Here is a 24,712-nt window from a genome sequence, read left to right as displayed (position 1 = left end):
TATATTTAGCCTTCACGTCTCAGCATCATGAATGTGCTCTTACATTAAAGAAAATAAAATTAATATATAATTGCTGATGATGCAAAATGGACACACAGACAAAGAGAGAGAGAGAGAGAGAGAGAGAGAGAGAGAGAGAGAGAGAGAGAGAGAGAGAGAGAGAGAGAGAGAGAGAGAGAGAGAGAGAGAGGGACAAACATATATAGCGCCACATAAGGAATGAATGTCAATATAGATAGTCCTTGACTTACAACAGTTCATTTAGTGACCATTTGAAGTTACAATGGCACTGAAAAAAGTTACTTATGACCATTTTTCACACTTACAATTGTTGCAGCATCCCCATGGTCACATCATCAAAATTCAGATGGTTGGCAACTGTTTCATATTTATGCAGTGCAGTGGTGGGATTCAAACTTTTTTACTATCGATTCTGTGAGTGTGGCTTTGTGGGCATGGCTTGGTGAGCGTGGCAGGAGAGAGATACTGTAAAATCCCCATTTCCTCCTGATCAGCTGGGACTCGGGAGGCAGAGAATAGATGGTAGCGGGGCCAGTCAGAGGTGGCATTTAGCAGTTCTCTGAACTACTCAAAATTTCTGCTACCAGTTCTCCAGAAGTCGAAGTTGAATAACACCTCTGACTTTTATATTTATAAGCATTCTTATATGTCGTTTATCCTGATGTAAACTGCTCAGAGTTGCCTGATCTGCAGGAAACAAATTTGATAAATAAAATAAATAAATACATTTCCTGCTGGTTTCCCATCCAGTTGAGGCAACCCTCCACAATCTGGTGTAGTCCACATTTTTTTGGCTATTCTATACTTTCATCCTCATTCGTATTAACAGTGTGCACAAACAGGAATATCACATATAAGTTCTTTGGATGTCACAAAACGTAATACAGATGCAGTGCATCACTTTCTATGGGAAAATGGCCTATTCCCCCCCACACACACACACTACAATTCATGCCCAATATTGTCCTTGTTTCTTCTCAAGAGTGCTTGTGAGTCATAACAGAAGATATGTGGATATGCAAAAGATTTGCCTCCATTCTAGTGTCTTCCACTTTGTGTTAAGATGATAAACTATTTTTTAAAATATCCATGAATAGATTATTTTTTTCTCTCCTCTTTTTAAAAAGGCACTACTGATAAATGTTTATTTAGTATTTCATGTTTGATCTCTCCTTCCACCCCCTCCCCAAATACAATCTTTATACCAAAGCTGGAATCTATTTTCTGTGACTACATAGAAATGCAGCACACGCTCAGCGGACTAACAGATGCCATCTGTAAAAGCATTTACTTTAAATTAGTGGAATAAGTAATCAAAAGGGCTTTGTACTTAATGCAGAACTTTTGGTGACTATTAAATGCTCATTAGAGGGTGTTTTTGCTGTATGACTGTCAGAATCAGCAGGACGTTTATGATAGATTTCCTGAGTAGGTCAGGATTGAATATGATTTTACAACTTAAAAAACATAAATGAATGTAGGTTATTTTGGCATCACCAGATGTTCCAGAAACTCCCAAGCCTCAACAACACAAAACAGCTAATAGCAAATTTAAATTTTGCAACAATATTACGGTGCAGATTTCTTTGTCAGATATTTAGCTATCTTCCTCCCTGGTCACAGAAAGAAAGCACTTCAAAAATTATTTTCAAGTGATTTTCAAAAAGGCAAAAAGCCAACTATGCCTAGAATTTGGATGGGGGAGAAGTTACTTCTGATCCAGGGACATCCAAGGGATACAATCCATTTTTCAATACAATTCCTGTTACTTTCAATACTACAGACTCTACACAAGGGCACAAGTAGTTTATTTTTAAAGCTCAGGGAAGTTTTTAAAAAGAAAGAAACAATTTACAGCAACATTTAGGGCCTTAGGCTATATAACCAATTTATTCTTCTCTCACTAATGTGAATAGACTTGGTGGTTTAGAATAAAGGAGCTGTGAACTGAAATTACTGTCTGAAAAATAATATCATAAAAAAAGGTTACCTCTTGAAATTATTACTACTCCCTGTTTCTAATGGAATCTTGATGCTCTGCAATTTCTTTATGCATTTATTTTAAATAGCTATAATTGTATCAATCAGTCAGTCTACAAAGAAGCAAAGCTGAAAGATAAGAACATGGAAAAGGATTGTGTGCAGATGGAATTTAGTAATGTCTAGCTACTAACTGGCCAACAAGGCATGAGAAAACGATGAACAACAACACCTTATTTAAACAAAGAGAAATTAAATCTATATGCCATTAAAATTCTCTCCCGTAATCTTTAACTACACAAAATGGTGCATCATAGGGCAACAGGTTTTTCAACCAAGGTTACCTCAAATGAACTAATCTACAGAATTTGTCCAAAATCCAGGACCTATAATTTCCTTGGAACTGAAATTTGGCAGATTTTATAAAACATTTTAGGGCATAGAAGTATCATAAATTGACATAATACAAAATGTCATAAAATATTTCCCATGGACAACTCCTGGTGTTTGACTGTGCTTTATAGCTCAACGTGGTCTACTTTCATGGCAAATTCATCTCTGAATATCTCTTTGAAGTTTTAAGAATTTTTCAAGTAGTTTAGAAGTTCTACCGTTGCTGAAGGCAGTAAGGAATAAGGTAAGGAAAAATGGATGGTTTTGACTTTAGCCTTCTGCTTAGCTAAGAAAATATATCTGATGTCAAAATGGGTCATTGGTTGTCTAGTAATAGTTAATTTCTTTTTGGATTAAGGAGTAGTAACCTTGAATTTCCATCCCTGGTTGAAGCTGCTGGGAGCTATTTGTCTGCTTATTCAAAAATATTCTTCTAATCTAAAGCAATACTTTTACATAAAAGGAAGAAAGCTGGAAATAAGTAAATCAGACTGCTATAATATGTTGTTGTTGTTAGTTGCAAAGTCAGGTTCGACCCATCACGACCCCATGGACAATGTTCCTCCAGGCCTTCCTATCCTCTACTATCCTCCAGAGTCCATTGAAGCTCATGCCTACTGCTTCGATGACTACATCCAGCCATCTCATTCTCTGTCATCCCCTTCTTCTTTTGCCCTCCATCTTTCCCAGCATTGCCCTCCAGTGAGTCCAGCTGTAATATAAACAATCCAGTTTGTGGCCTTATTTTCTAAAAAAAAACAAACCTGTAGCACTATAGGGAAGGTTTATGTATATGATTCAACTATTCCAGGGAACCCATTTGAACACTGTGTTCAGGAAAAAGCACTGACCACAAACATTAATAATTTCCAATCTAAGCCTCAGAGAACATTATAACTTTATTATTACCCTTTAATTTGAATTTACCTATTTGATTCAGCATCCAACTTTGGTTATCACTTTGGTAGGATTCTAAGATGGGGTGTAGATCAGAGGTTCCCAACCCCCATGCCATGGCCCAGTACTGGGCCACTGCCCATTTGGAACCAGGCCACAGACCAGTGGTTGGTTGCTCTTACCATCACTACCGGTATGCTGATTGCAGTCTGTCGGTGCAGGAGCCTGACGTGCTGTGCACGCACCTGATGTGTGCTGCACATGCATGCGCAATCCACCACCCCTGCAACACCCAGCTGCTTGTCGATGTGCACGGAGGCTCTGCATGCTGTGTGCGCATGCACAGTGTGCCTTTTGGCATAAATACAGCTATAGAGTGCAGGCAGGGTGGGCCAAACGAGACACCACATCGGTATACTCTCAGCTGCTCCAGGCCATTACCAGTATGCTGTATTGGTCAGGAATGGCAGCAACCCACCACTGCTACAGACATGGGGGGGGGGAGGGCCGAGTGTGCATGTAGCTCCACTTGTGCGAGTGGCGCTTGCCTACCACTTGCACAAATGGAGCTGCTCATGCACACATGTGCACTCACACACTGCTCATGCAGGACCATCCCATCTCCCATCACACTAGTCCACAAAGACAGAAAGTTTAGGGAACACTGGTGTAGACAATTGTCTCAATCGCTTTACCCTATCATCCAGGATTGAAGGTAGAAAGGGAATAATATGGCAATAGTACCACCTGGAAAAAGTCATGTCAGAATGAAAATGGGAATAAAATTAATGTATGGTGTAGTTTCCTTTCCATATCATTATCTCCTTTCTTTCTGAGACCTATCTATTATTACAAGGGGAACAGCCCCAAAAAAGAAAGATGGTGTCCTTCCTGTTTTCCTAAACATCAATCTTCTTCCTTTACATTTTGCCATATGCCACAAACTTCCATATCCTTCACCACAAGCCAGATGTAAGCATACTTCTGCTGGTGAAGAGAAAAGATGCTGTAGTTTTAAATTTGCCTTGTTTAAAAAAAAACAGTGTGAATTCTTTATAGGTGGCCAGAGTCACTGGCTTGAGATGGGTGGCTGTTGAAATTGAATAAATAAATAAAATGCAGTTGCCTAGTTCCATTGTGGTTATGGAAGCATTCCTAGTGGCATCTGGGCACATTTGATAATTGGTGTGGATGTGTCAAAATGACATTGGAACAAAAGGAAGTCTGTGAATCTTTAAATTCGTTTTTAAAGCAAAGCTTTAATTACTTTAATTCATTAAAAATAGAGCCCCTTTTAGGAAGGAGAGGAAGATGAGGAAACATGCTTTGTAATTTGCTCAACACATATCTATGGAAATGAAGTTATAACAGAAAGTCAGCACGTTGTTGTTGTTTTTTAATTAGCTGTATTGGAACTATATTAAAGCGTTTAGCAACAAGAAGCCCTCCTAGGCAAAAGTCACTTTATTTCATAGAACTTTTTGCAAAGTTTCCTCGAAGCTAAATTGGGTCAAATAATAAAGGGCAAGAGTTAGCCTTTTCAGTTCTCTTGCAGAGTATGGTGGTTATACCATTAGCATTTCAAGGGAAAATGTGGCTTTTTGAACTTCATCTACTCTTCGTGTCAAGAAAGTATCTGCAAATAGAGCAATTTCATAAGCAACACACATTTCTAAAGCTGACATCCTTTGCATAGAAGAAAGTGATGGATATTCCTACATATGACAAGGCATGCATTTCTATTTCATGCTTTGGTGTCCTGAGGGGGTAGACAAATTGCATAAATAAAGAAACAAACAAATATGTTAATAAAATAATCCCCACCACTTTTCTTAAAATTTCAGTGACCCTTTGATAATTTGTCTCTTCTTATCACCCACAAGCAAAACACAAGCAATATTAAATTGGATTTGGTCAACTATTTATATCAACTATTTCTATTTCCATTTATTTCTCTAAACATTTCTCAGAAGCATGTTTTAAACATTCTCTTGGCCTACAAAAATTACATAATCAGAGACAAAAACAATCAAGGAAATAATTTTAAAAAAACAAGGCAATAGATCAAGAGAGATTTATAAACATGGTAAACTAACTTTTTAAAAAAGAAAATAAGGCCACGTCCATGAAAATATTAGTATGCTGGCTAATATTAATTGAAATTTCATATTCATAGTAAAAGAAGCAAATAATTAAACTGGGTCATTAGGCAGCCATTAACAACTGTAATTGTTATAGCTCAGATTCTAACCTATAAATTGAGATAAAGGACTGTGATAATTTCACCTAACTTAAGAAAATTGAAAAATATTAAAAATTATAATAAAATCATGACCTTCTATTCAAGAAAAGCCAAAACTATGTTTATTTGATTTATTTACTTTGAGAATGGCCCCACCCAAGTAAAGCAGCTTATAACCAGGACATGGAATCACCTCCAAATCCTGAGTCAATTTAAAAAAAAATCCACCAAACTAGTTGCTGATTAAAAGTAGGCGAAAATCATCTCGTGCATTTGAGGGCAGCTGGCTGTTGACTTGCAAAGAAATTGAAAGACAACTGTGAAGAAAATCTACATTAGGGGAGAATGAGGGTTCAAAAAAAATGTAAATGATCAACAGAAACCTCTCTAAATGTTGCACTAATAAAAAGGAAGAGTGATAATTTGTGATGATAAATTGATTGCATTTGGGCAGGTTTGCAACTGGACATTTCCCCCAATAGCTGTGATTATGAATGTATGTTGCTACACTACCTGGAGACAAGGAAGGGAAAAATGAAAAGCAATGAAAAAAAACAAAAAAAATCAAACACTAAATCTCTCTGGGATGGAAAGTGATGGCTGATATGAGCCCAAAACCAGAAGACAACAATTTCTGCCAGTAGCAAAACAGCCTGCCCATAAGTTCTGTAGAACTGTAGCAATTTAAACAAACACATCAGCTTTGCTGTAGTTTCCAATAAACTGGGAAAGAGTGAGAAATAAATCAAATTCACCCACCCAAAACTGATACCTTTCTTGAGAACTGGAATTGATCTAGAAGTGGTGTAAAACATTGGAGTGGACCTAGTTCAGGCATTCTAATGAACAGGCAAGACCTAATTATCTTAAGATGATCCATATCTCAGCAGAAGAGAAGACCTATATAAATCCATAAGTGACTTAAAAAAAAAAAACAGTTGCTTGTTTCTTTGTGCTATCCATCTTTTTTCATGGTGTCATTTTCACCTCCTTTAACATTTTGGGAGGTGAAAAAAAACAGTCCTCAATTTGTGCAAAGCCTGGTAAATTTAGAATATCCCAAAGGGCCGCTAGGCTATTACCATGGTTACAAACAAGTAATTAGGAGCTGCTCCCAGTATGAAGCTCATGAGGTGTACTAAACGTCCAACAACATCAATCTCTACTTACAATTCAAACAAGCATATATTGAGAGAACACAGATACAAGCTGGTGACTATAAAACAAATTTCAATAATATCCAAGTATATCAAAGTTTGATGGCAGTACAAGATCAATGAATGAAAAGGGGAAAACTACAAAAGCAATTTGTTCCATATCGTCTGGGCACCTTATCTGGAAACAATTCATTTTTAATTTACCTATGAGGTATGCTAAGAAAATAACAGTAATGTGGTCTGGAATAAAATGCTGGATGCTTTTTTTTTTTTTTTGGTTTGGTTTGGTTTTATATTTAAGATCTCAAATTATTTTTTTCTTGGAAAAAATATGATTGGTCACCACCTTTCAGAATAAGTGCACAAAATGTAGTTGGAGCATGTTCCTGGTTAGGCGTAAATCAGGGATGGGTTCCAGCTGGCACTACTGCCAGTTCACTTGTGTGCGTGCCACGTGTGTGTGTGAACATGATGTGTGCAGCGCACACATGCACAGTATAATTTAAATTGCTCTGCACATGCGCAGAACTCAAAAGCAAGATGGCGGTGCCTATAGTGCCACCCAAAGAACTGGTTCGGGAACATGGCAGGCCTGGGTTGCTGGAACCGTCAGCGACCCAGGCCTGTCACGTCCCCAAATCGGTTCTCCAGGCAGCACCATAGGCACTACCATCTTGTTTTTGATGGTTCCAGAGACCCAGGCCTCCAAACCACTACTGGTTTGGCCGAACCAGTCTGAACCAGTAGGAATCCACCACTGGTGTAAATCCTTCTCCTTGTTATATGCCCGTTCTTTTCCTATTTTATTTGAAACTTCCCATTTTAATCCACTGCAATTTTTGAAGTTCATGAATAATCAATTTCAATTTGCACTAATCAGAACCTTTCTATTTTGATTAGACTTAACAAAAGAATGTTCTTTAAACAAACAAAAAATACTTAAGAATATAGATTACAAAAGAATGTGTTTACTGAATCTGTGAGACTATATTCAGATCTACTATCGCATTTTCCTATTTTACACTCTATGGAACATTAAGCGTATAACTTTTATTGGCTCTTACTTAGAAATTCTAATTAGCTACCACAACATATGTAATCTAATTGTCACTTTTCTCATATGACTAATTATTTGAAATAGGGAAAGGCTATTCTATTAAGTACATGTTGTACATTATTCCCAGTTGCATTTCAAGCAAAGCCTTAATAGGTGATCAAATCTGTCAGGCTTATGTTCTTTTTATCTTTTTCTTCTTCTATTTCACATCAGATTCCAACTATGGGAAATCAGATTGATTGATAAGGTAGAATCAATTTGAGATGTGTCATTGTGAAGGACCAAACTGCCCAAAGCTGTTAAGGAAACAGAACCTTTAAGCAAAAAGGCTCCATTCTTTCCATAGAATCAGTATGACTATCAGAAATGGGTTGCTCGCCCGAACCAGTGCAAACCAGTAGTGGAAATTGGGACTTGTTCGCCGAACCAGGCAAGGATGGCAGGCTGAACATGCCCCCGAACTGGTTCCCCGGTTGCCGCAGACAATGCCAACTTGGTTTTTAATCATTTTTAATGTTCTGTGCATGCGCAGAACAATTTACTCTCAACTGCGCACATGTGTGCAGCAAACCGGCAGCAATGCTGGCAGCAATCCACCCCTGCTATATATACCCAAAATATTTAAAAGCTAAGCACTCAAGACCCCATGGTTAGATGATTTTAAAAAAATCTCACAGATTTGTTTAATTCCTATATTCATTAATCTATTAGTCTATTGTTCTCCATCTGTTTTCATGGTGTGACATAACATTTAGTGTCTCTGATTAAGATTTCTAGTAAGACATAAGCCTCTTTGGAAGATAACTCTGAACGATTCCTCCACTACTAACTTCTCCTGGAACTGAATAGCAGAAAATGTCCTTGATTTCTAGAGCATAATCCTTATTTTACAAAACTAATTAGGAGGTCTCAGGGTTTTTCAGCTTGATAGGTACCTTCTCAACTACTAAATTAAGCCTACATTATGAAGCTTCTGGGTAAAGACTAGATGGGAACAAAGGAATGCAGCAAATTCTAACTCTTTGTTGTCCTCTAGTGGTTGTGTTGCCCCAGAAACAGATGCAATTCTTTTAAGGGATGCATCTTTTTGTTTTGAATCTCAAACACTGCACAACTTGAGGATTTACATTACAGGAGCTGCATTGGCAATTCCATTCAAGATACTGTTTTACTTTTAAAATCCTACATAGATGGGACCAGGTTTTTACTCTTTCCAATGACATCTGCCTGCTCCATCTGGTGGGACTTGGATAGCGTCCTCTTCTGTTGTAGCTCCAGCCCTCTTGAACATCATTCCTCTTGAGGTGAAGTTAGCACACCTCTGTTATCTTCTAGAAGGTCCTTGAGACATTATTTTTCATTAGCCTTGGGGAGTCTAGGGAGAAGCTTCATAGTGGCTTTCTGGGATTAAGTGGTGTCATTCTCCCACTTTCTTATATTTTGTGCATACTATCTGTTTATCCAGTTTTTAATTTATTTTAGATGATGCTTCCCAGAGTCACATATTTCTGAGATGAAAAGCTATATAAATATGCCAAATAATTACAAAGATAAAAAGCATTATCATATCATCACCAAGACCTCTATTCCAAAGTCAGAAGGTGGAGAAATAGCAATAGCACTTGGATTTATATGCCACTTCACCGTGCTTTTGCAGCCCTGTCCAAGCAGTTTACAGAGTCAGCATATTGCCCCCAATAATCTGGGTCTTCATTTTACCAACCCCAGAAGGGTGGAAAGCTGATTTAATCTTGAGCCTGGTGAGATTCAATCTGCCAAATTGCCGGCAGCTGGCAGTCAACAAAAGTATCTTGCAGGACTGCATTCTAACCACTGAGCCACCACAGCTCTTGAAGTGAAAGAGGTTTGGTCATGCAGAGACATGGTTTAGGCAGGAGGTTCTGTTTGGAAGAAGACTTGTGTGCTTGAGTAAGCAGGCTGATGCAGTTGATTGGAAAGTTATCTGGGCTCAGTGCAAGTTTGCATCATCTCTAACAACCCAACATCCTCCAGCCTTTCTGACTTAGCCTGGCTTCACCGGGATTTTTTTATTTGTCCTTTCAGAAAAGGAGGGAATTTATTTGGACTGAGATGCCAACCTTTTTCTCTCAAATTTAAATAGGATTGCTTGGACAGCTTATGATTTCAAACAGCTAACAATCTTTCTAAAATATATATGGCACAATATCAGTAAGCTTTTTAGACTCAGGTCTACATTTCTCCCACAGGTTACTCTTTAAAAAAAAAGTGAATAGGGTTCAGCTATAAGAGTGAGGAACATTTTGTGAAAATAATAATAGGCACACATATGTGTTACATTTAAAGAGTCTTTGAGATTATATATACGGTATTTAAGTCATTAGATGTATTTTTTTTTCTGAATTGGGAGATGCTACTCATTATCCGTGATACTGTTCTTGATTTTGATGTTTGGCATTTGTGATTCCTGTAGTTTCCGCAGTGTTAACTTTTAAAGTTGATGATATTATCATTGTTGGTTGCATGGCCAGTTAGATGTTTAGACTAGATCTGGCATTTTTATCCACCAATTGAGTCTTTTCCAAGGAACCAGGATATGCAGAAGTTGTTGTGTAATGGTGTTGAAGGTATCCCCATCGAATGTAAACCATAGAAATAAAACCATAGAAAGTCAATCTGCCTTTTGCAATTGACTGATAATGATTTTGTCAATGCTAATGGTGTTCAGATGGTACTTCAGGTTATTTGGAATTGCACCCAAAAGTCTATTAGTATGGACACTTTGCTTTCTTTTGCCACAAGAGAATGTGTGTGCGCGTATGCATATGTGCATGCACATGTGCGTGTGTGTGTGCTTGAGACATCAGGAAAGTGGAGATAGCACCACCAATTTTTTTTTGTTATTTGTCATTCCCATAAGTCTTATTATTATTTTTTTTTTTTACATTTTATTAGGATTTATAGGCTGCCCTTTTCCCTGAGGGGACTCAGGGCGGCTTACAATCGTAGGGAAGGGGGTGCAATACAAAAACAAACAATATGTGAACAAAATAAAATGATAAGACACAACTTGCATTCAACAGTCAACACTCGGGCGGGTAAATTGGGAACCTATCCCCAGGCCTGATGGGATAGCCAGGTCTTAAGGGCTATGCGGAAGGTCTGGACGGTGGTGAGGGTGCGAATCTCGACGGGGAGGTCGTTCCACAGGGTTGGAGCTGCAACAGAAAAGGCTCTCCTCCGTGTAGTCGCCAGTTGGCATTGACTGGCAGATGGGATTCGGAGGAGGCCCAGTCTGTGCGATCTAATCGGTCGGAGGGAGGTAATCGGCAGAAGGCGGTCTCTCAATCCAGGAAAATTGGAGGTCAAATAGAGATATGGGCAGCAAATGAATAAATGAATGAATGGATATCAAGGGGCACCATTATTGGCTATACTTGGTACATCAATTGGCCTTAATCCAGTCTTGGGCTATGCATAATTCCAAAATGATTCAAAAGTGCTTTGGGATTTCTGGAAGCACAGCTTCTGACTGTCCTTCATTAAGACTGACTTCTATTTGAACCTGAAATATGTAGATCCCCCAAAGAAGCAGTATCTTTATGCCTGGGCCAAATTAACCACAACAATAAAAACAACAATTTCTTTGAGGAATGTATTTTTATAATTAGCAAGTTATACGAAGAGGTCAAACTCTGCTACTATGAATGCTTACATATACAGCTTCTGAAAAATCTGTTTTTTCTCTTTCTCTTTTATAATCAAAAGCCATTTGGTCCATGTTTTTTTCTTCTTCATTTAAGGGTTTTATTGTTTTTTTTTTAGACTGACACCTCTATGCATCCAGTCAGGTGTTTCACATGACAAACACATTAATCCATATTAGTTGTCACAAATGGAAATATATTGCTTTCTATCATTCTATTGTTTATGCACAGAAGCAATATGGCTTCTTTTTGTTTTCTGTAGTGTTAAAAAGATGAAGAGGGAGAAAGTGAAAACTATTACTTATTGGCAAAGAAACATAGAATTATATTTGCTACAGAGGTTTGTAGAAATAGCAAAAAAGGACAGGTATGGCAAAGGAGTTCCTTATCAAGCCTGGCCCAATGTGTTCAATGTCTGATGATATTGTACTTATATGTATTTCAATAATAATAAAATCCAATAGCAGAGTTGGAAGGGACCTTGGAGGTCTTCTAGTCCACCCCCCTGCCTAGGCAGAAAACCCTATAATGTTTCAGATAAATGGCTATCCAACATCTTCTTAAAGAGTTCCAGTGTTGGGGCATTCACAACTTCTGGAGGCAAGATGTTCCACTGATTAATTATTCTAACTGTCAGGAAATTTATCCTCGGTTCTAAGTTGCTTCTCTTCTTGATTAGTTTCCACCCATTGCTTCTTGTTCTACACTCAGGTGCCTTGGAGAATAGTTTGACTCCCTCTTCTTTGTGGCAACTCCTGAGATATTGGAAGACTGCTATCATGTCTCTCCTAGTCCTTCTTTCATTAAACTAGACATACCCAGTTCCTGCAACCGTTCTTCATATGTTTTAATCTCCAGTCCCCTAATCATCTTTGTTGCTCTTCTCTGCACTCTTCCTAGAGTCTCCACATCTTTACATCGTGGTGACCAAAACTGAATGCAGTATTCCAAGTGTGGCCTTACCAAGGCATTATGAAGTGGTATCAACACTTCATGTGATCTTGATTCTATCCCTAATAATTTATACAGTCCAAACTCTGTAAGCCCCCCCCCTCCCCAATTAACAGGCAAAATGGTGCAAATTGAAAGAATCAAGATTTCCTATGAAAATAACAATAAGAGTCTGGATCCAGAATACATTCTGGATTACTAAGACCCTGGATGTACTTGAAGCTGAGAATATCAAGCCTCTGAAGTGAAGAAGAAGGTTCGAAGTGAATATGTCATGAGAATGAAGAGGATCTTAAAGTCCAAACTCAGTGGACGAAATGCCATCAAGGGAATTAACACCAGGCAATGAATGACAATGAATTATGTCCTTCATCCACACAGTGATGTTGACAGACTCTACTTAGCAAAGAAAATAGGAAGGGTGGAATGTTACAATTATACCAGTTGAAGAAGAAAACAGGGCATTGAAAGAATATCTGAAGGGCAGTGAAAAAGATGGACTAGAGCTAATTTGCCATGAAGGCTTACTGTATATGGAGAGAGCAAACTGGCATACAAGAAAGATCAAATGAAGAATAGAAAAAAGTCATGCCAAGGAAAGTATTGCATGGCCAATACACAAAAGAACTAGTAGGCAAATCAAATAACAAGACCTGACAATGGCTAAGAGCAAGAAAGCTGAAGAATGAGACAGAGGGGATAATTCTGGCTGCACAAGACCAAACCTTAAAAACAAATGCCAGAATTAAGAGGACAACAGCCAACAGCAAGTGCCACCTCTGTAAAGAAGCTGAGGAAACAATGGGCCATTTAATTAGCTACTGCAAGAAGATTGCACAGACTGTCGATGAACAATGACATAACAAAGTAGCAACCATGGTGCATTGGAATATCTGCAAGAAATACCATTTGCCTGCAAACAAGAATCGGTGGGACCACAAAATAGAGAAAGTAATAGAAAATAAAGAAGCTAAAGTGCTCTGGGACTTTAGAATTCAAACAGACAAGCACCTGCCAAATAACGTCCCAATTGTTGATAAGAAAGACAAAGAAGTTTGGATATTGGATGTGGCAGTACCTGAAGAATAGAAGAAGAAAGAATAGAAGAGAAAGAAGTGGAGAAAATTACAAAGTACAAACACCTGCAAATAGAAGTAGAATGACTGTGGCAAAAGAAAACAAAATAGTATTAAACGTAATAGGCATCTTTAGCGCAATGCAAAAACATTTGTAGGATTGACACCGACAAAATCACCATCACTCAATTGTGGCAGATTATGATCCTGCTTGTCTATTACAGATTTAGGAAGAAGCAATAGAAGACCTCAAAAGCACATCAATTCTTACTTTCTGGAGGGTGGTTGGTTTAGCAGGTTGATTTAAATTTCACCAGAATATCTGAGATATTTCCAAGTATTTTAAGGACTTTTCTTCCACCTGAAACTCTTTTTTAGCTCAGAATATTACTAATGGCATACCTAATGCATTTGGCAAATCAGGGACAGATTAATAGGTGGAATATCTAGGGTGGCCTAAGCACACCATCACCAGTTTGCCCTTCTCATTTCCATATCTGTACTGAGCTGCAACCACCAAATAGGTGATTATCATACCATCAACAGTGACCAGACCTAGTCAACTTTCTGCATAGCATCCTTAGACTCTTTATTATAGACCCCCTAGGGGTCAACAAGCCCATCCTCACCTGAACACTGGGTATTTCTCCCATGCAATTTTCTTTATAGGACTCCTCAGATCAAATCAGCATCTTTTAATACCAGACCTTTTGTTTTCTAAAAGCTCATTCTATTTTTTTTTACACACACAAATGTCTCAGACTTTAATTTTGTTTTTCAGCCCTTCTTAAACTGGTGCCATCCAAGTTTATTGAGCACTATTTTGGCTGTATATAAGATTACATCTTAGTAGCACTCTTAAAACACATGGAGATGAATGAGAAACATTAATCAGGATTTAAATCAATTAAATTTGAGAAATAAAGCATCTAATTTGATTTAACCTCCCACTTTTATTTTCTATTAGGGGCACACATGTGCCCTTCATTTGAGGACTTCAACGTGAAATTAAGACCTTGGATGCATGAACAAGATCAAGTCACACAGATATAATTTCCATATTGTCTTCCATATGTTTTTCAGTGTGATTAGCTCATTTCTTATAATGAAATCATCAAGTGATGTATGCACACATGTAAAGCCTTTATTACACAAATGGGACTCAGCAATAAAAGTCTCTTTAGATTCTTAGATTAGGCAAATTGGGAACAAACAGAAGAGAAATCTTTCAGACTTGCATGAGACACATTGGAGACTTCAAAAGAGGATCAGAAGGCAAACTAGAGCTGGAGTCTGTTTAAAAAGGGAAAGGGGAAAGGTTGTGTTGATGGTGTTGAACTTTGCCCTTTTGTGGAGTTCTGAAAAGCCATATTTGGAGAGAATCCCTGAAGTAGTCTGGGTCAGGTCTGGGTTGGTCAAAGCATTTAAGGGAGCACTTCCTTTCTCTGGAAGTACGGCTTTCAAAGTGTGTCCTGATGGCAACTAAGTAATTCCCCTCCAGAGGGGAGCAGGCTTCAATTACCTTTCATGACACGCCAAATTGGTCCTTCAGGGCAAGATTAAGGCAAAGGCTCAGAGAGTTGGTGGTGGGTGTGTGGAGATGATGAAGCTCGATCTGCAGTAATGATAGGCTTTTCTTAATCTTTTTGAGGTCATCTGATAGGGAGAGATCACCTCTGTCTGAAATAGAGCGGAAAGGAAAGGAAGTTGTTGTTTTTTCTTTTAGCAAACTTCACAGGTCATTTTAATGAGGAGACATAAGGTGTACGTGTGACTCTTATATGACCATTTCAGGTTTTCTTTCTTTCTTTCTTTCTTTCTTTCTTTCTTTCTTTCTTTCTTTCTTTCTTTCTTTCTTTCTTTCTTTCTCTTTTATTTTCTTTCTCTTTATTCTTTTTCCCACTTTCTTTTCTCTTTTCTTTCTTTTCTTTCTTTCTTTCCTTCTTTCTTTTTTATTTTCTTTCTCTTTATTCTTTCTTTTTTATTTTCTTTCTCTTTATTCTTTCTTTTTTCTATTTCTTTTCTTTCTCTTTCTTCTTTCTTTCTTTCTTTCCTTCCTTTCTTCTTTTTCTTTTTTCTTTCTCTTTATTCTTTTTTCTTTCTTTTCTTTTCTTTCTTTCTTTTCTTTCTTTCTTTTATTTCTTTCTTCTCTTTCTTTTCTTTCTTTTCTTTCTACTTTCTTTCCTTCTTTCCTTCTCAAGAGAAAGAGAAACTTGTAAGCTCACTGACAATGAAAATAATATTGTATGATTATGTTCACACAAAAATATACTTAGTTTAGTTATTGAATTAACCAGTGTTTGAAGTCATAAAATATATAATACTCTTAAGTAACCAATCTGGGTTGACTTTGCACAATACATATATACTAGCCACATACACAGTTGAATAGTATTAACCAGTGTGCAATGTTTGCTGGGATACTGCATCCAATTTTGGTTACTGTATTACAAAAAAGATGTTGAGACTTTGGAAAAAGTGCAGAGAAGAACAACTAGGATGATTAAAGACCTGGAAACTATATATGAAGAATGGCTGCAGGAACTTGGGTATAACTTGTCTAGAGAAAAGAAGGACTAGGGGTGACATGATAATATTCCAGTATTTGAGGGGCTGCCACAAAGAGAGTTTGCCAAATGGAGTTTCCATCTATTGTTTCTTGTCCTGATCTCTGGCATTTTGGAAAATAAGTTCATCAACATATTTTCCAAAGCACCAGAGACAGGACAAGAAACAATGGATGGAAACTAATCAAGGAGTGGAGCCACTTGGAATTAAGGAAAAAAAACACCTAACAGTGAAAACAACCAGTGGAACAGCTTGCCTTCAGAAGTTGTGGATGCTTCATCACTAGAGGTTTTTAAGAAGAGACTAGACAACCACTTGTCTCAAATTGTATAGGAGCTCCTGCTTGAGCAGGGGTGGACTAGAAGACCTGCAGTGTACCTTCCACTCTATTCTGACTGATTGATGTTTAAATGAACAAGCCATTAAATCCCAGTACATTCACTGACATTAACTCTCACTAACTGACACTATGAGTGTGTAATCTTTTGTAAAGTTTGCATGTTAAGAAAAAAAAAACATTCATGTATCAACAAAATAAAGCTGTGTATAGAATGATGCTCTGTCCACCATCTTGCCTATTTTGAACTTCTCTTTCCTGTCTAGAGAATTGGCTGGGACTAAATAACTGTATGCAACCAAAGGATGTCAAAATAAGGATCAAAATGTTTCTGAATTTTATGGAATCATAAAGTTGGAAGGAGCATTAAAGGTCTCCTAGTGTAACCCAGTGCAGAAATCTTAATATTCTGGACAAGTGTTTTCTTGGTGTTTAATTTTCTGGAAATTTAAATTTCTCCTGAAGTTTAACTTTACTTGTTCAGTTTAATTTTGAACAGCATGAGTACAAAACTCAAGTTTTTTAAAAACCTATAATTTAATAAGAACAAACTTCCCAAACTCTAAATGTAATATTATATTCTTATTAGCAAGTCTTCAGAGATGTGATTGCTATTCTTCCTCTCCTGCATACAATTTAGCTTTAAAAAGCTAGAACAAGAGTTTTCTTCTAAACAAGCAGCAATTCCAACAGCTGGCTTGACAGGTTTCCAGAAAGAGAGAGAGAGAGAATGAAAATAAAGTTGCTATATTTATTCCAGGTTGGTTCAGTGACTGATCTTCCAGGAGAGTTAATTTTATTTCCTGTTTATTAGGGAAAAGGCTTATCAGAGATGTCATATGTAAGCAATTATGAGGGGTGAACACTGAGATGGCAGATAATAGCAAATCAGTGCACGGAATAATTTATTCCTTTTCACAAGTAAAGAGAAACAGCACATGATTTCTCTCCCCCCCCCCCCCCCACACACACACACAGAACAGGAGACCTGACAACAGATCAGGGCTCCTTCCATTTTCTAAAAGCAGAAATATCTCTTGCATATAATCAAATCCTTTAGTGCACTTTCTAATATCTTGAGCTGTGGCACAGGGGTGGCCTGCTGGGGGTTTGCAGGGGTTTGGGAGAACCTCTACCTAAGATTCTGTACAGTTCAGAGAACCACCCCAAATCCCACTCCTGGCTGGCCCCGCCCATCCCACCATGCCCATTCCACTTTCAGGAGTCCCATGTGGCCTGTTTTAGATGCAGGTAAGTGCAGGGCCCACATGGAGGCTCAGGGAGGGCAAAAAAAAGACCTACCAGAAGTTCGGGAAGGCCAGAAATGGGCTCCAGAGCCTGGGGAGACCGTTTTCACCCTCTCGGAGGCTCAAGGAAAACCTTTGGAGCCTGGGGAGGGAAAAAACGCCCATGCCCCATGGTGCAGGAGGCACACCATGGCCTCGCCCACCCAGCAACCCGGCAGAGACCCCTTGCTAAAAATTTTGAAGCCCACCCCTAGCTGGGGAGGGAGTCTCCCAAGCATCATGAGATAAATCTCCATCACCACCCCCCCACACACCCTCTTTTTCTCTCCTTTTCCTAAAACAAGTAAATAAGAGTATCTTCATTCATTCAGTGATGATAGTTACAACATAAGAGGGTGAACATTTGAAAAACAGAGATCTACATTTCCGTGAATTCTGCAGTGGAGACTCACACATTTAAATTTATTGGTTTATCCCTAGAATTTTCAAATGTAATGCCAGTATCCCACTGTTAAATCTCATTTTAATTGTTAACAGATTGCACTGTACAGAATGTGCATCCTAGAGCCAAGGGTTATGAAAGATCTTAGAATGCCTCTGTGTGGCTAATCAGGAGTTAGGTTGATATGTTTAATGAAAAATTACTTAGTTACTAGTTAATAGATACCAGTTAATATTGCTCACTACAAAAAAAGAAAATAAAAAGAAATCAAATCAGAAACGGATACCCAAAATGAATGGTTAAGCACTTACATATATAAAACTCCAAGCACACTTTTAGATGTTCTTGTGTACAACCCACTAATTCCATCTAGTACAGCATGAGAAGAAGGGTGGAGAAGGGTGTTCTTTTGAGGAAAGATAAATTAGTTTGAAAACAATGGATATATGTAGACATTTTCTATGTGGGCAATGATAAATTCTACTCTGAAATGATAGGATAGAACATAGTATAATACAGTTGTAAGGGGCCTGAAGGTCTTCTAGTCCAATCTCCTGGTCAAGCAGAAGATTCTATGTCATTTCAGACAAATGGTTGCCCAGACTCTTTTTGAAAACCTCCAGCACCCAGAGCCTCTGAAGGCAAGCTATTCCATTGGTTGATTGTTCTTACTGTTTTTTCTCCTATATTCTAGGTTTCTTCTCTCCTTGGTTGTTTTCCATACATTGTTTCTTGTCTTGCCTTTTGGTGCTTTGGAAAATAGTTTGACCCTCTCACTTTGTAGAAGCATCTCAAATATTGGAACACTGCCATCATATCTGCCCAAGTCCTTCTTTTCATTAGACTAGATATACCCAATTCTTGTAACCTTTTTTTTGTATGTTTTAGCCTCCAGGCCCTAATCATTCTTGTTGCTCTTCTCTTCACTCTTTCCAGAATCTCAACATCTTTTTTTTTAATGTTGTGGCAACCAAAACTGTATTCAGTATTCGAAGAGTGGTCTTACTAAGACTTTATAAGACAGACCTTCACATGATCTTGATTATATCTTTCTATTAATGCAACCTAGGATTGTATTGGCTTTTTTGGTTGCTGTAGCTGACTGTTGGCTCATATTTAAGTGATTGTCCACTAGGATTCAAGATCCCTCTCACAGTTACTGGCATTAAACCAAGTTTCACCTAGTTTGTACCTATACAATTGTGGTTTTTTTTTCTTGCTTACGTGTAAAGCCTTACTTTTATCTAAGTTGAATTTTATATATTTTTTTAGATAGGGTAATGGAGCTGTTCAATTTTAGATCATAAGAAAGCAACATTGTCCACAATTTTTATTTATTTATTTGCAAAAGTGTGCTTTTTTCAGGCGAGGGGAAGCTTTTTCTAAGCAATGAAGCAACTGCTGAAGAGTCACCAGTGATCCAGAAGGAGATCCTGGTTGGTGACCTTGAAAAGCTTTCAAATGCTTGCTTGTCATACACAGAACATAAGGTGAAAGGAGGATATTTGAAAAAAGATATCAGTAGTGATAATGTTCTGTGTTACAGTTTTTGACGTCCCTTTTAAATGACACTGAGCAATTGGAGAATCAATAGGACACCTGAGCACCTTCTAGACAAGCCTGAGTCCTGCTTTTACAGCAAGTTTTTAATGGATATAAATGAGTGTACCTTACAAAAAATCCCATTGACTATTTTAATACACAGTCCCAGGGATTTATGGTTTCAGTTACAGAAGGCAGTTTGTAGGGTAGGCAGCTGTTTCTAGCCTATCCAAATGTGATATTATTTTCACAATATCATCAATAAATCACACAGTTTGTTTTTCACACCTCAATAAAAAAAACCTAGCTTTAAACAGAAAAAGATTTTGCAGTGGGAAAAGAGCAGTAGTCTGTTAACCTGAGGATGCCTACAATGTTTCCCAATGCACAGTTCTTTGGGGGATGATGTCCAATGTCCTTGAACCAGTGGTGGGATTCAAAATTTTTTACTACCAGTTCTGTGGGCAGGGCTTGGTGAGCGTGGCATGGCATGGCATGGCATGGCATGGCATGGTGGGGATGGCAAGGGAAGGAAACTGTAAAATCTTTATTCCCATCCCACTCCAGAGGAAGGTTACTGCAGAATCCCCATTCCCTTCCAATCAACTGGGACTCAAGAGGCAATGAATAGATGGGGCCAGGCCAGTCAGAGATGGTATTTATCAGTTCTCTAAATTAGTCAAAACTGGTCAGAACCTGCTGAATACCACCTCTGTCTTGAAAATATTAAGGATCAAATGTCATGCATTTTGTAGATTTGTAGATAGGAGAACAGACGGTGTCCTTTTTCAGAAGGTCATCATTTCTTCACACTTTTAGCCAAAAGATCCTAGAGACTCTACATGAACATATCTCTACATTAACTTAAATCCTTTTCCATCCAAGGGAAGCTAAATCTTTTTAAAGTGAAGCTTTTCCATGACTGTTGCTAAATTGCTCATTTTGGCCACACAAATAAATACATCCATCAATCAACCTACCTTCTGCCTTTTAATTACATTTTTTTCCTAAGAAAGGCATTCTGAACAAAAAAAAATCCTCATTAGGATGACTTTGGGGTGGGTGGGTGGGTAATGACAGTTGTTAATTTCTCCCCTGACATAGTTTTTAAATAAGGGCATTCTGTGGCTCAGTGGCTAAGACACTGAGCTTTTCAATCAGAAAGGTCAGCAGTTCAAATCCCTAGTGCCGTGTAATGGAGTGAGCTCCCATTACTTGTCAGCTTCTGCCAATCTAGCAATCCGAAAACATGTAAAAATGCAAGTAGAAAAATAGGAACCACCTTTGGTGGGAAGGTAACAGCATTCTGTGTGCCTTTGGCATTTAGTCATACCGGGCACATGACCATGGAGATGTCTTTGGACAGCACTGGCTCTTTGGCTTTGAAACAGAGGTGAACACCGCCTCCTAGAGTCAGGAACGACTAACACATGTGTGTGAGGGGAACCTTTACCTTTACCTTATTCTGGGAAGTATGAAGCTGAAGTCATTTGGTTGATGGACTATAAAGAAGTTTGGTAACTCCCCTCCTACTCCTACAAGTTAGAGGGGGGATAGTGTAGAAAGTCAACAAAAAAGTGCTTTTTCTTTACTAATAAAGGAGAACATTTGTAGCTTAGGGTTGACATAAAAGGTCCTTGGTGCTCTCTGAACTTGCTTCAATTTTTTTTTTTTTGCAAATATTTCATTACCCAAAGAAAACATCTGCAAGAAAGAAGCAAACTCAGAGAGCATCAAGGATCCCTCATATTCCCCCTTTCCTTGCTGACCTCCTACCTACTTCTCAAGTTGCATCAAAGGTTTAAGTCAAGTCTATCTTCTCTCTTATATTAAACAAGTATATGCACAGTTTCTTCTCAAACTCCAAAATAGCATGAAAAGAAGATTTGCTCAATGGTTTGTTTTTTCCTATTCCTAGAGAAAGAAATGCTAACCTAGTCATGCATGAAAACAAATGTTTATTGAATAGCTAAAGCTGGATTGGGGAAATGGGCTTAAGACCAGCACTATTGGTATATGGTACAGGCTGTAATCATTTTGATATATGGTATTTTTAATAAGCTTTCTTAAAATCCTCATGGATTACTCAGTGGTGTACAAGTTACAGGGGAAAAATATCTGTATTGTGAATTGACACTGACTTTCACTCTTCATTGTACATTATCCATTAAAAAGGTCAATTGGATTTAATCTAAAATAAATACATTTAACTATTTGGGAAGACTTTTACCAACACACACACATTGTTAAAATACCATATTTTTCCCATCATCATTCCTCATACAATTATTTTATTCAGGTTTTTAAAATCATCATTCATGTTGCACCTGGATAACTCCATTCAGATAATGGTAACACACTGCAAGTAATAATCTTGCTCAAATATGTATGATAATATCTAGATTGTGTCCTTTAGTATAGTGTGTTATCAGTATGTTAATCATATTAGCTAATGAATGGAAGATGCCTGTCCAGACTTTCAATATTCAGTTGAATAACATTTATATTTGCAATGCAACTGAATAATTATTTGAGTAACATTTAATTCACTAAACAGGTGCTCCTAATATCAGACTGTAGATTTAATCTTTTTTTTCCTGAATTGTACCCAAGTTACTAAAGTATAAATACTGAGATATTTCTAGTAGAGATCATTTTAAAAATCTGTCTGCAGAAAATAAGAGAGCAAAAAACATGAGAACAGACGTTGATTGCATTTGTCCAACAATTAATGGAAATCATTTTCTTGATGGGAAAGGTGTTTAACAATGTGCTTCTCAGTTTCTTAATTATCTGAAAATGCAGAGAAATAATGTACATAAAAAGAAGGAAGGGGAAAAAACACTGTGCGATGTGTATGATGTATTAAAAAGGGGTGGAGCTTTTGTTGCCAGTTGAACCTATGATTTGATGCCACCCATGAACACCCCTGTTTATAGCTTATTCTGTATAAATCAGACATTTAAACCAGATAGTTGGAAAAACAAAGGAAAGTGAATAAGATTGTATGGTGATTTGCAGAAAACTAGATTTCTTGAATACAGGTGGTCCTTGAATTATGACCACAATTTAGCCCAAAATTTCTGTTCTTAAGTGAGGTATTTCTTAATAAGTGCAGTTGTTGAGATAGTAACATGTTAGTAAAGTCAATCTAACTCAAATACTTTGGCCACCTAATGAGAATGAAGGACTCTTTGGAGAAGAGCCTAATGCTGAGAAAGATTGAGGGCAAAAGAAGAAGGGGATGACAGAGAGTGAGGTGAATGAATGGAGTCACTGAAGCAGTCGGTGTGACTCTAGAGGATGGTAGAGGATAGGAAGACCTGTAGAATGTTGTCCATAGGGTCGTGATGGGTTGGACATGACTTTGCCACTAACAACAACAAAAGTGAATCTGGTTTCCCCATTGACTGTATCACAAGGTAGCAAAAAGTGATCATATGACCTAGGGACATAGCAACGGTCTTAAGTATGAAGCAATTGTCAAGCATCTGAATTTTGATCATGTGATCATGGGGATGCTGCAAAGGTTGTAACTGTGAAAAATGGTCATAAGTCACTTTTTCTGTACTGTTGTAACTTTGAACAGTCACTAAGTGAAGTTTTGTAAGGCATTGTAATTTTTGTCAACTCTGAAGAGTAATATAGGAAAACAAATTCCATTCTGGTTGTAGGTTTTCTCTATAACTTTAAAAACTCAGAGGCATGTGGCTCTCTTTCTTTGCTCTAACTAAGAAAGATTTAACAGTGTAGCTATTACTATGAGGGCAAAATTCTTATTTTTCTTAAGAATTACCCTACTGTAGTTCTTCAGATGACAAAATTCCTTCAAGGGTGCTCCTCACAAAAATAGAATGATTTTTATTTATGTATTATTTATTGGATTTGTTCATGCCTCAACCAATATGACTCTTGGTGGTTTACAACAAAATATAATAAAATGTACCTTTTAAAAAAAATACTAATATAAAATTACAGGTATGAAATGTCAAACACATAAATTACCCATGCATTAGGATGCATGGGTTTGATGTCCTCTCAGTCATTATAGGCTCTCTGGAATAATTCAGTTGCTAAAAAATTCTAGAAGACCAGTAATATGGGGTCCAATTTGATATCAACTGAGAGATAGAGATAGCTCTATATAGTTGAGGCACAAGCATTAGAAAGCAATAGCAATAGCACTTAGACTTATATACCACTTCATAGTGCTTTTATAACTCTCTCTAAGTGGTTTACAGAGTCAGCATATTGCCCCCAACAATCTGGGTCCTCATTTTACCCACCTCGAAAGATGGAAGGCTGAGTCAACCTTGAGCTGGTGAGATTTGAACTGCTGAACTGCAGCTAGCAGTCAGCTGAAGTAGCCTGAAGTACTGCACTCTAACCACTGTGCTATCTTGGCTGTCAGAAACACAAGCACTCCTCAGCTCCCTTTACAATATGGTAGAGAATAATTGTCAGCTATCCCATTCATTTAACTAGCAAAGAAAGATTTTTGGGCCATTGTTTAAACAAGAGTACACTTCCGAGTTGGATTACTGCTGGTTCAGCCCGGATCGGGTGAACCGGTAGTAGTGGCAGTAGGAGGCTCCACCCAAATGCCCATTATGCATGTGCCCGAACTGGTTGTAAAAAAATTGGCAACCCACCACTGATGCACTTTATTGGAGTTTTAATTGTTACAGAAGAAAAGCAAAGCCAGCTCTGATATTTTTGCACCCAAAAAGCATAATTAACTTTCCCTTTCTACCTTGGCTTGCCCATAGTTGTTATTCACTGTCCAATCACTTGCATTCCTTTTTGTTTGGGGAACAGGATTTCTGTTCTGGCAGACAATGACCTTAGGGGGCTGACATTGTCCAGGCTTTGGGCTAGCATTCTTGGCATTCCTTTAAATCCCTCCCTCAATCCTTCCCAGCATCCCTCCCACTGTTGCTAGATCTGAGCAGGTGTTGCGATGCAATCCGATTTGCAGCCATGACAGTTCTATGGTTCAGGCACAAGCATTAGAAAACAACAGAAGTGTCCCTCAGCCCCCTTTACAATAGATACTGGAGAATTTCTCATGGCCAAAATTCTCCTGGCTCATAGAAGTTGGACGGGTTGATTTGAA

This window comes from Thamnophis sirtalis, unplaced genomic scaffold (assembly GCF_051295495.1).
Source record: "Thamnophis sirtalis isolate CommonGarterSnake01/CBP01778 unplaced genomic scaffold, rThaSir2_p1.2 scaffold_12, whole genome shotgun sequence".
NCBI classification, from domain to species: domain Eukaryota; kingdom Metazoa; phylum Chordata; class Lepidosauria; order Squamata; family Natricidae; genus Thamnophis; species Thamnophis sirtalis.
The sequence above is the reverse complement of the archived record's forward strand: the minus strand, read 5'-3'. Positions refer to the sequence as shown.